The sequence below is a fragment of the Lissotriton helveticus genome, chromosome 2_2, assembly GCF_964261635.1.
Source record: "Lissotriton helveticus chromosome 2_2, aLisHel1.1, whole genome shotgun sequence".
NCBI lineage: Eukaryota > Metazoa > Chordata > Amphibia > Caudata > Salamandridae > Lissotriton > Lissotriton helveticus.
Genome location: NC_136060.1, coordinates 43,464,919 through 43,475,638, shown reverse-complemented (window position 1 = coordinate 43,475,638; position 10,720 = coordinate 43,464,919). Strand labels below are relative to the sequence as shown.

The 10,720-nt window shown below is 43.0% G+C and overlaps 1 pseudogene; it reads left to right on the top strand.

Annotated features, from left to right (window-relative positions):
• The first annotated feature begins 8,376 nt into the window (after positions 1-8,376).
• On the top strand, positions 8,377-8,492 carry LOC144822002 (U2 spliceosomal RNA; annotated as a pseudogene).
• Positions 8,493-10,720: the final 2,228 nt, after the last annotated feature.

Here is a 10,720-nt window from a genome sequence, read left to right as displayed (position 1 = left end):
AATAAAATGATAATAACACTATATTATTATTTTTCCAGTGTCATTCAGGTTTATGGGGCCGGGCTTGGCTGTCATCACAGCCAGCAAGGGGAGGAGTGGTGGGCACTTAAGAGAGTATGATGGTTTGGCCGGCCCTCTTGGGCTAGCCAAACCGTCATGCACACTTTGCATGTACCCAACCTGGCTGTAATACACAGCCTGGTGAGACACATGCACAGGCTCCCCCTGCCTGTCTGAGTGCAGATCCACGGCACTCTGACCAATTTCAACACTGCATTGCAGCATTGTGATTTGCTTAGGGTAGCCTATTTGTGCTTCCGGCTTCAAGCAGGAACAGAAGAGGACAATGCAAGGCAGCAGTCCAGCAGCAAGTTTGTGATTTTGAAATTTATTTTTCTATCCCCCCACCCCTCCTGTGCTATTTGGTGGCACTAGCCACTGGGGATTGGGCTTGTTTTTGTCTCTCGTGGTTGATGATCAAAACGTTTCCATATCCAGCACTGGCAATGGCCAAAATGAATTCTGTTCAACTTCATGTTAGATCAAGAGAAGGGAACCGACCTATCGCAGCACAGACATGGTGAGTTAGCTTCAGTCTGTGGCGCAAATACCTATTTTGATCAAGTGACAATCACTAATGAAGCTGTTTCTACCATTTTGGCATCTATTTCCCTTAACTAAATTATTTAAGACGCTATTAAATAGTAGCAAAAACTAGTTTTTCGCATTAACCAAAACAAGGCACATACGTGTGTCATTCATCCGCTCTTAAAAAGGCGCAGCAGTCTTACTGTTTGGTGTGAAGACGGTGCAGTTCTGCTCTGCTTACGGTTGTAGGAAAAGGTACGACAAGGCGAAGCCCATCTTTTTCCCCAAGTAAGAATACATTCTTGCTCGTGCAGCACTGTTTACTTTCTAATCAGGGTTAATAATTAATATGATGTGACTGCAGTGTAATGTCATATATGCTTATTTCTGCTTATTTCGCTTTCTTATTTAGGCCTGTGTGCTTTATCCCAAGTGACTTGATACCTCTCCAACGCGATTGCCCTTGACCATGTTCTTTCATTTCCCTTATTTTGCTTTTTTCATCCTACACGCTGCACACTTGGGCATTAATTTCACTAATAGAGTCACCTTCTTTGCTTTTATACTACTCGATTCTAGTGTTTGCTGTCCTGACTCACCATGCTCGCTGGTAAGTACTGCCACTCAACCTACATTGATAATCTCCATCGGGGTTCTTATTACAATTAATCACTTTGCTCCGTGTGGTCCATTTTCAGGTTAATCAGTTTATCTTCTTGAGTTGCCCTGACTGGCTACCCGGACAACTTGTTTCCGCCACTCCGTTATATGCAGGTTGGAGTCTTTCCACGTTTCAAATCCTCACCCTCTGCACTCAGCTATGGTTTAACATTGCACCATTTCACCACACAGATGGTAATGTGCCTCAACTGACCTTTGAGGGCACGTGCCCTTAGTTGAAACTCAATCTCCCCCAATGAGTGCTTTCTTCCGGTACCATAATTTCTACTGTTGCTATGTACATGATCATTGTTACTGTATGATATGTGACATGATTGATTTAATTATGCAAATATTACTCCACTGCATACAAAAAGAAAAAAGTAAAAAACATCGTCATTGTCATTTTCAACACCAAGAACTCTAGCTTTCACAAATGCTAGAACTATTGCATTTCAAATGCTTACAATACATATGTCACCATTACTGTAGGCCTGTGACAGCGCAGAGGACAGGGTGCAGTGTATTTAAAAAGCAGTACATGTACTTTTAAGTTTTACATGTTTACATTAAATTAATTTTTCACCACTGCAAGGCCTACCTCCCCCATTAGATACCATTGGAGCTTATGATATTTCATAAGTATAATTTCCAAATGGGAATAGGTAACCAGTTCATGTTTGGTGTCTGAAATCAGCATTTTACATCCTCACTCATGGTGAAGTTGGACTTTAAATTGCAATTTTAAAAATGCCACTTTTAGAAAGTTTGCATTTTCTTGCCTTAGCCATTTGGTGCCTCCAGCCTGTCACATGATTGGGTGTGGGTAACAGTGGGCTTTGTGTATTCCTCATAGGCAGCTGCACACAATGGGGAGATTAGATGTGACTGGATGGGCCATCACTGTCAGTATGGGAGTGAGGAGCTGGGCTCAACCCCATTTAAAACTTGAATAAGCTGTGTCCTGTCTCCCCACAAACAGGGCTGCATACCCCCGTGGGTTGTCTGGAGACAGCGCCAAGAAAGAAGGGCACATGTACATGTCAAAAGAATACCTCTAGAAGCTTCTCTCCACTTCAAAGTCACAATTTTGTATAAATACTGGACCTCAGACACCAACTCTTCAGTATACTTCTGGACCTGTGGATTCTCAGCCCAGATGAAGGACTGTTGGGCTGCTACTAGGACTGCTGCTCTGAAGGAACTGCTTCCTGCTGTGCTGACCCGCTGCCCGCATGCCTGGGTGAGAAGGAATGGACTTGTTGCTATTAAACCCAGAATCCAGAGTGACTTGAAGGGCTAGTTGGCTAGCCTCCTGATTAGACGCCTAAGGTACAAAACAGGCCCTGCAAAGCCTAGCCACACAGTTGCCTTCTCCAGCGGAACCAACACTAAGCGATGCTTATCCCGAAAAGCCTCGCCGCACAGCTTCCTAAGAACTGACGCCGGCACATTGTTCAGCAGGTCTAGCTTGGTCCCTGTAGCCAGCCCATGCCCCATTGCAGTTGGCCTGGACTTTGTCCCAGTCTGGCATGACCAAATAGCCAAAGTTCGCTTTTGTGCTTTGTGCACTATTTTCACTAAAATCTTTAAAATTACATATCTTAATTTTTACTGATTGGATTTTTGTTGTTTTGGTCTTGTTTTATATATTAAATTCTGCTCTTTTGTCGTAACTTGTTGTGGAATCCTTTTTGTAGTGCGTTTTCACTTTTTTACTGTTTGACGTTTTGCACAAATACTTCATACATTGCTTGGTATTCAAATCCCTTCACTGCTCTTGTCCTGCTTTTCTGAAATCTCTGATTACCCTGTATCAACCTGCCCGCTCTCTTCGCTCAGCTTCCCATCACTTGGTTGTCACCCCCAAGTTTAAACTTCATAAATTTGGCGGCCGTCGTTTTGCTCTCCTTGCCCCCAAATTTTGGAACTCCCTCCCTCTGATTATCAAATCCAGTAAATCCCTTCTTCAGTTCAGGAAACTTCTCAAGACTTTTTTATTTACCCTTTCTGAATAAACTTTTTTCTGCTCATTTACATGTCCCTTCAGCCAGCGCCATGAAACCTCCGGGTGTTAGTGCGCTTAATAAGAATCATTTAACATAACATAACATAACATATAAATTAAGCCTGACTGCTACTACCAGGGGGTTAAACACAGGTTAATTTGGGGCTTTCTTTTGCCTTACCCTGATAAGAATCGTGGTTGCTGCTTGCACAGGCCTCACACTCCAGTCAACGGGTAACACAGTTTCTTGGACCTCATTGCCCTCGCTCTCATAGTCTACTGGGCTCACCTACATAGAATTGTAAAGTCCATCAGAGAAGTAGCTGGCCATCCTGGAATGTCGAGGATGCCCTGGAGGGTCCATGTTCAAACCACCCTATAATTACTCAAACTCAAGACCCGTTTATGCGATCAATGGTGACACTGACACAAGGATCAAGGTGCTTTACTTTCAGAGTAAAACCCAAAATGCCTAAATCCCTAGTATGAATGGACCCTTACTTAAAAGATTTAAAGCACAAAGTTCATCCTGGATTGGATCCCTATTTAGATGGTATAGATCCTGAGGTACGGAGATTGCTATCCATCAAGATCTGTTTGGGGAGTCTTCCCCTAAAAACAGACATTACCAGATGGAACAGTGCATTGGGCAATGATGATGCTGATGATCTTTGCAACTGTGCTTGTGGGGAAAAGAAAACATCACTCAATTCATGATATCTTGCACAAATGCACTGGGGCTTCATAGGAAATGGCTTTACTCTCCTATTTAGTGCATAAAATATATCAAATTAGATAGATGCCTTAGATCCATGATCTAGGACGCATTACCCAGTGATCTATTGCACAGTTTTAATGTATATCTGGAGTGCTTGAATCACGACTAGGAAACTGAAGAATGAACAGTAATCAGGCTGACTTTAGCGATTCATTATTTTAATTGAATGTGGATCAATAGTGTGTTCTTACGCCCTGAAATTTTTCAGCTTGCCATGTCAGAGTAGGCAGATGTTGGGACTGGTTAATTAGATTTGTATCCTTGTTTAAGGGATTGATGATTGTAATATTTTTAATCTGGCTCTGTTCTTTTGTATTTTTAAAATATATTATCATGAGTTTAATGATGAATGATGTATGTAGCAACAGCCTCCAATAGGAAGTCACTGTTCTCATCCGAAAACATATCAGCCATCCAATTTAGCAAAGGGAAGGAACATACATGTTCTTCAATTACCGGAGCCTCTAGCACCATCAGAGGGCAACTCGGTATATCCTCAATGTAGCAGCGTGCCAAGAAATCCTGTGCCGATGCGAAAACATCCCACCGTCCCAGCGCTCCATGCATCGCTGCAAAGGCCATAATCCCTCCGTCAGAACAAAGCAAATCATGAGCAACGAAGGGGCTCATAAGCTGAATATAACCCGCATCGGGAGACACTGTATTGCAGAGACACAAATCCAGGGCACAGTCGAAATCGCAACTCAGGCAATGAAAGACAGGCTGGACGCATGTAAAGTAGGAAAATCGAAATGATAATCCATAAGCCGCACTCAATGTAGCAAGAGGCAGCGCTCCATAAAATTCAAGCATTCGGCCGCGGAGCAGCAGCAGTCATGACAGATCTTCTCGCAATAAAGGACGTGCAAATAAACAAAACAGCAAAAGTACGCCTGCATCCAGAGCCAGCATTAAGGGAAATCCACCAAACAGGCTGGAAAAAATCAAATGAAAAAATGCCGGGAACACACCAAATATAGTTTGAAAAGAAGACACAAGGCCACTGCTAACAACTTTAGAAAAGTGAACCAGCCCTGTGGTGGAGGATGCATTAAAGATAGTGTGAATTAATTCAGCGAAATGCATGGGCAAATCTGTATTTAATAAAGCATGCACTTCTGTGTCGTGTGTTTGCCACGAAGAGGAGAAATGTTTCACGAGCAGATGTGAGGGCGACTTCTTTCTGGGACAATAGAGCTCTTATACGACTCATCTTGTTGAACTCTGCTTTCAAGGTCGGAATCGTCGTCCAGATGGAGGAGGAAACATCACATATTTACAGCAAACCACACGCTCACTGACGGTAACCACGTAAGGAATTCCTGTCACCATCCCACAACAATCTTCATTATTTAAAAGTAAATAACTCCCGTTTGCCAGTAATGTGAATCTTGGTATGATAGCAGGTGCTGGTGTGCCTTTCAAAATACAGGCTAAATTTGGCTCGTTCTGGTTACAAGAGCCATGCAATTGGATATTCCTACACATTAATGAATGATCCAGTGTTGTAGTGCAATCCTCACAATTCAAGTAAACCTCTTTTCCCTCCCTAAGGCATCTATTGGTAAATGGTAGCGACCAAGCTTCGTGGAGATAAGCGGTGCCCAGAGGTTCATATCTGCCAATTGCATAGTACTTCATACAGGCTTCGAATTTGAAAAGGGGAAAAGGTAGAGTTATTAACCCGTGGATAAGCCATGTTGCCGAATTGGTCTCAGCCACAGAAAATGGTAACGGTTCTAACTTTTCAATGTGTAACATAGAAAAAGTTGCATCTTTCATTGACATAAAACGTTGCTTTTCAGTCTAATTAAACGGGGCAAATAATGATGACGTATTCATGTAGTGCTATGGCACTTTTCCAGCTTTCAATGTTTGTAAAGTCCATGCAAACTGCATAATAGAACGCAATTGATTTTGACCATGGTACAAAACAGACACTTCATCTTGCACAATATCAACAACAGATGACACAATATTATCTGACGTGTAAATGCGGGAAGAAAGCATGTTAATGCTGTTATCTACAACTGCCAGCACTTTTTCTAAATTTGCTTGATCAATAGCTCTAATGCGGGAAGCCGCCTCAATTTAGGACAGTTTCCAAACTTCGTTCTAAATAGCATATATTCATCTTTTAGATCTGCCGGAAGCCGGGCCTTTCACAAAATCATTCAGATCAACATCGTCAGTCAATTTAGATAAATGCAGCTTAACTGACGCCAAAGTGGAATGTTTGATCCAACTCTGACATAATTTGCCTACAGAATAGGTAGCCACAGAATGGCCACTTTCAAAATGGGGATCCACCCTGACCTGTGTGTAGCCTGGAGCTAAACCCAGAAAACGATGCTGGCATGAATCAACACTTCTGTGCCACAGCATCCAACCCTTAGGATCTAAACTGGATATGTTAAAGGAAGAATTCAGTAACAGAGTCTGCAATTCTCTGACGGAAAGCTTGGTATTATTATTCCAACCAGAATATTCTTCTAATTCAGGAAAGGAAGGAGCATTTAATGTTATTGTTATTGTAGTAACCAATCCAAAGCAAGTAGTTTGTGAAATTGTAGAATTTAAAAACAACATGTGGTTCGGGATGAGGCATGCACGTAGCAAAGCCTCAGTGCCTTGCACTTGCCAACTTTTAGAACCCCAAACAGATTTAAGATCAATAGTATCCTTCCACAACTCGTAGCCTTCAACGGCCAATTGGTCTAAAAAGGACTTTGAATACAATAATTTTGTGTGGGTAATTCTAACCTTGGAAGTGGACTTCTCAGTCATTTTAAAATAAAATGCATTGGGATTTGACTGATTAAAATCAGTAAAATAAGTGAACCTCTTTAACAAAGAAGTGGAACTGCCTTGTACAGGAGCGCGGACAATGTTCCCACCGGGTATAATTAACAGTATTCCTCCTGGTATTTGCTTTATGCAGGTAGTGATTGCCAAAATGTTGATAAGAAAAAAATCCCCATAATTTGTGGAATCTAGATACAAATCTTCAGCATCAAAGGCAGCATAATATTTCAAATCAGAAAATAAAGCTTCTACGGCCTGAACATCCCAATCATCAGAACGTATATTTTGTTTAGTTACATCCCCCATAGAAACTCTTAGGACATTCGGGACATTTAAAACCTCAGTGGGCCCATGGATTTGAAATCTAATAGCATCCCACACAATCCCATCTAAGACGGGCCAAGCAGTGATATTAACAAAAGCCAGGTCCCTCTTCAATCTGTGTGATGAGGAATGGGGAGCCAATGTTCCATTAGTATGTCAAATGCATGTTCTTTCTTCAACATAGTGTCCGTTAACAAGGCGGAAAAAATACACCACAAATCCAATAGACATGAACAGGTAAATAGAAAAAAGCACCAACCAAGTGTAGGTCCAAGGAGGAATCAAAAAAAAAAATTTAAACAGTGTTGCAAGAACAGAAATCTTGAAAGGGGTCTTCGATGTATGTGAGTCTGTGTCAAATGAAAATGAAATCAGTAGCCAAACAAGTTTGCAAATCAGGCATCGATAAGTCAGTGGGGTAAGTATATTCAGTCTCATCAAGGTGAGCACCAGGTAGTGAACTCAATAAAAGACTTGAAACTGCAGGCTTCTCGAGGGCAACATCAGGCCTGGGGTTAGGAGCCGGGGCCAAAACAGAATTTCTCAAAATCGATGGACATGAGATTGCCGGAGTCATACTAAGAAGAATCGGCCACTCTGTGTAGTTTGACATTGTCAATGGAGATATACCTTTTCTCTTTACGACCTGGAAGTGGTGGTAAAATGACTGTTCTTGTGCCCTTCACGGCAAGCACTGGAACTGGAGCTCGATATGAGGGACCAAATTCCTTCTTGTTTTCGATCTTCTCTCGAGCCAGTTCTCCAACTTGTGGTAGCCAGCCAACTACCGGAATCTGCAGCGCAGCCTCAGAAGTGGAGGGCAAGTGTTCCTTTGCAAGACTGTCTCTCGTCTTTTGTAGATCCTGTAAAACAGTGCAATGTTCATCTATGTCAAAGGAGGCAGCAACTGCCGCATGGTCTAGGCCGTCAAGGTCCGGGACAAACATCTTGATACCAAAGAGCATTTTGTATGGGGTCCGCCCACCCAGAGACCTCCTAGGGAGATTATTAATCCAGTTCCTGCCAGTGCCTATAACCCTAGCTGTCAAATACTGCTTTAAATCTCGGTTCATTCGTTCCTCAACACTATTACCCTCAGGTCTGTATGGAGACGAAAACTTGACTTGGACCCCCAACGAAGTCATGGCATTCCTATATCCGAATGGAAGGTGCCACAGGGAAAAATCCCTACAAAGACACGCAAGTCTCTCTCATCGCTTCTCGGCCTTTTGGCTAAGATCAAGTGTAGTATCTGTTCTTATCAGTTTAAGACACGCAAGTCTCTTATGACAGTTCGTGAATCAGCGCTGCGGTGTGGCCACACCCACACAAGCGTGTGCATGAATCAACTGCTACTAAGATGTACTTATACGCAGTATCAGAAGAAAAAGGACCGCAGTGATCTAAGTAAACACAACCAAGTGGTTTATTAGAAATGTACAAATGTGTTTGGGGCGGACGCGCAGCAGTTGAAGGTTTAATCTGCTGGCAGATGTCACTTTGAAGGACATAATACCGCGTCTGATTGTACAGTCCCCGCCACCAGAAACGTTGTTGTAACTGAGATACAGTAGCCGAAACGCCCGCATGCGCAGACGCAACACCTTCATGGGCAGCCGTAATCAGTGTGGACCTGCTGTCCGCCTTGGGAATTAACCTTTCACCAACGTCCGGTATTTTCACACAAGGAACTTTATCAGGACTTAAGTGGTATGAATACTTAGAAGGGAACCCCTTTGGATATTTACTTCCCTTCTCAGTCGCGGCTACAGCCGCCAAGATATCATCATCAATCTTACTCTTGGAACGTGTAACTGCTGCAACCAAATATGCCGATACTGCTGATTTTGCGGCCTCATCGGCCAAAGAATTGCCAACACCGTGAACTCCCACGCGCTGATGACCGAGAGTGTGAATTACATACCGAGTGGCAACTGCTCTTTAGGCTCAGCTACTCGGACCCAGATCATTTTATGTTTTATTGTGCTACCTTTGGAGTCATGAAAATCATTCTGAATCCAAAAGAACAGGTTCTCATTGTAAGACTGGACACAGAAGTAAGAATCACTCACAATAAGAGTTGTCACACTGGGATCAGCGCACTCCAATGCAAGCATCAGAGCACGGAGCTCTGCCAATTGTGCTGTACAGTCCCCTAAAGTCTGCGTGTGCACGACTTTGGACTTGAATTCATCATTCACCATGGTACCTACTACAATGGCTCAAGCTGAGACGTATGCGTCCTTAGACCCATGCGCAACTTGCGCTGAACCATCAGTGTATATGATACAATGGAAATCCTCCAAAGGCCGCATAGTCAATGGCGCAGAATAAACAAACTCATACTGCAAAAACTCTTGTGACTGTAAGGAGGCATCAAAAATAAATGTGACATCCGGAGATGTCAAAGATGCTGCCCATTGTATCCACCGTGGGTGCAAAGCTTTAGAATTTGGTACACTGGCCTTCGTCACTGCCTCTAGTGCAGAATACGGAGTAACAACCAACATGCGTTTTTCCTGCAACAGTGCACGTTCTTTAAGAATCGCCATTTGCACTGCTGTCAAAACTTTTTCCACAGTGGAAAACCGCATTTCTGCCGAAGTGTACAAGTGTGACTTGTAAGCAATAGGTACTGTGTCTTCTTCATTAAAAGTAACGTGAGTGAAACCCACCACCCATGGGATGATTCTTATCCCCAGGTTGGTGTGGTTATCACAAATCAGTAAGAATTTAGATTCTAGAAAATCAGCCTGCAAAGATTGCAAAATGGCTGAATGTTCAGGCAGCCAGCACAATTTGGTGAAAGTAGGTTGCATCAAAGCATACAAAGGCTTGATACGCTGGGCATATTCGGGAATGTAAGTACCGCCGAAATTAAAAAATCCCAGCAAGGACGTAGGAGAGCGCAGCTGTGCGCATTTCTACACAAAGTGAGGAGCCAATCCTCGGCCTTCATTGTTGAGCTCGTAGCCGAGGAACAACAGTGTGTACTCTGCAATGTGAGACTTTGCAAAGTTGAATTTGTAACCGAAGTCCGCAAAGTTACAAATTATGTGGTCAACGTGACACAGATGCACCCAAATTTCGTCGTCTGTGAGATAGATGTCATCCACATACAAACACGCATCTGGGTCAACTCTCTCTAAGAGAGAGGCGATACGGGCAGCAAACACACCTGGACTATTCTTATAGCCCACAGCCATTCGTTTAAATTGGCGTTATTTGCCACCACACGTGAAACTGGTCCATTGGGAACTTAGACCATCCAAATTGTGGGCAAAAAAAATGCTGGATATGTCAAGTGTGGTTTTAAACCATTTTCGCACAAGACCATCCACCAGAGCAGAGCCGTGGGTATTCTGTACTGCACAGGTACGGCAATGTGAGTTCAAATGCCGGTAATCCAATAACAAACGGTAGGAATCGTCTGGCTTGGTTACAGTAAAAAGTGGGTTATTCATCGGTGACACGCAAGTTTCAATTACACCTTGATATTCCAATTGTTCAAGGATTTCTGCAACGGAAGCCTTAGCTTCACGTCAGATGGGATATTG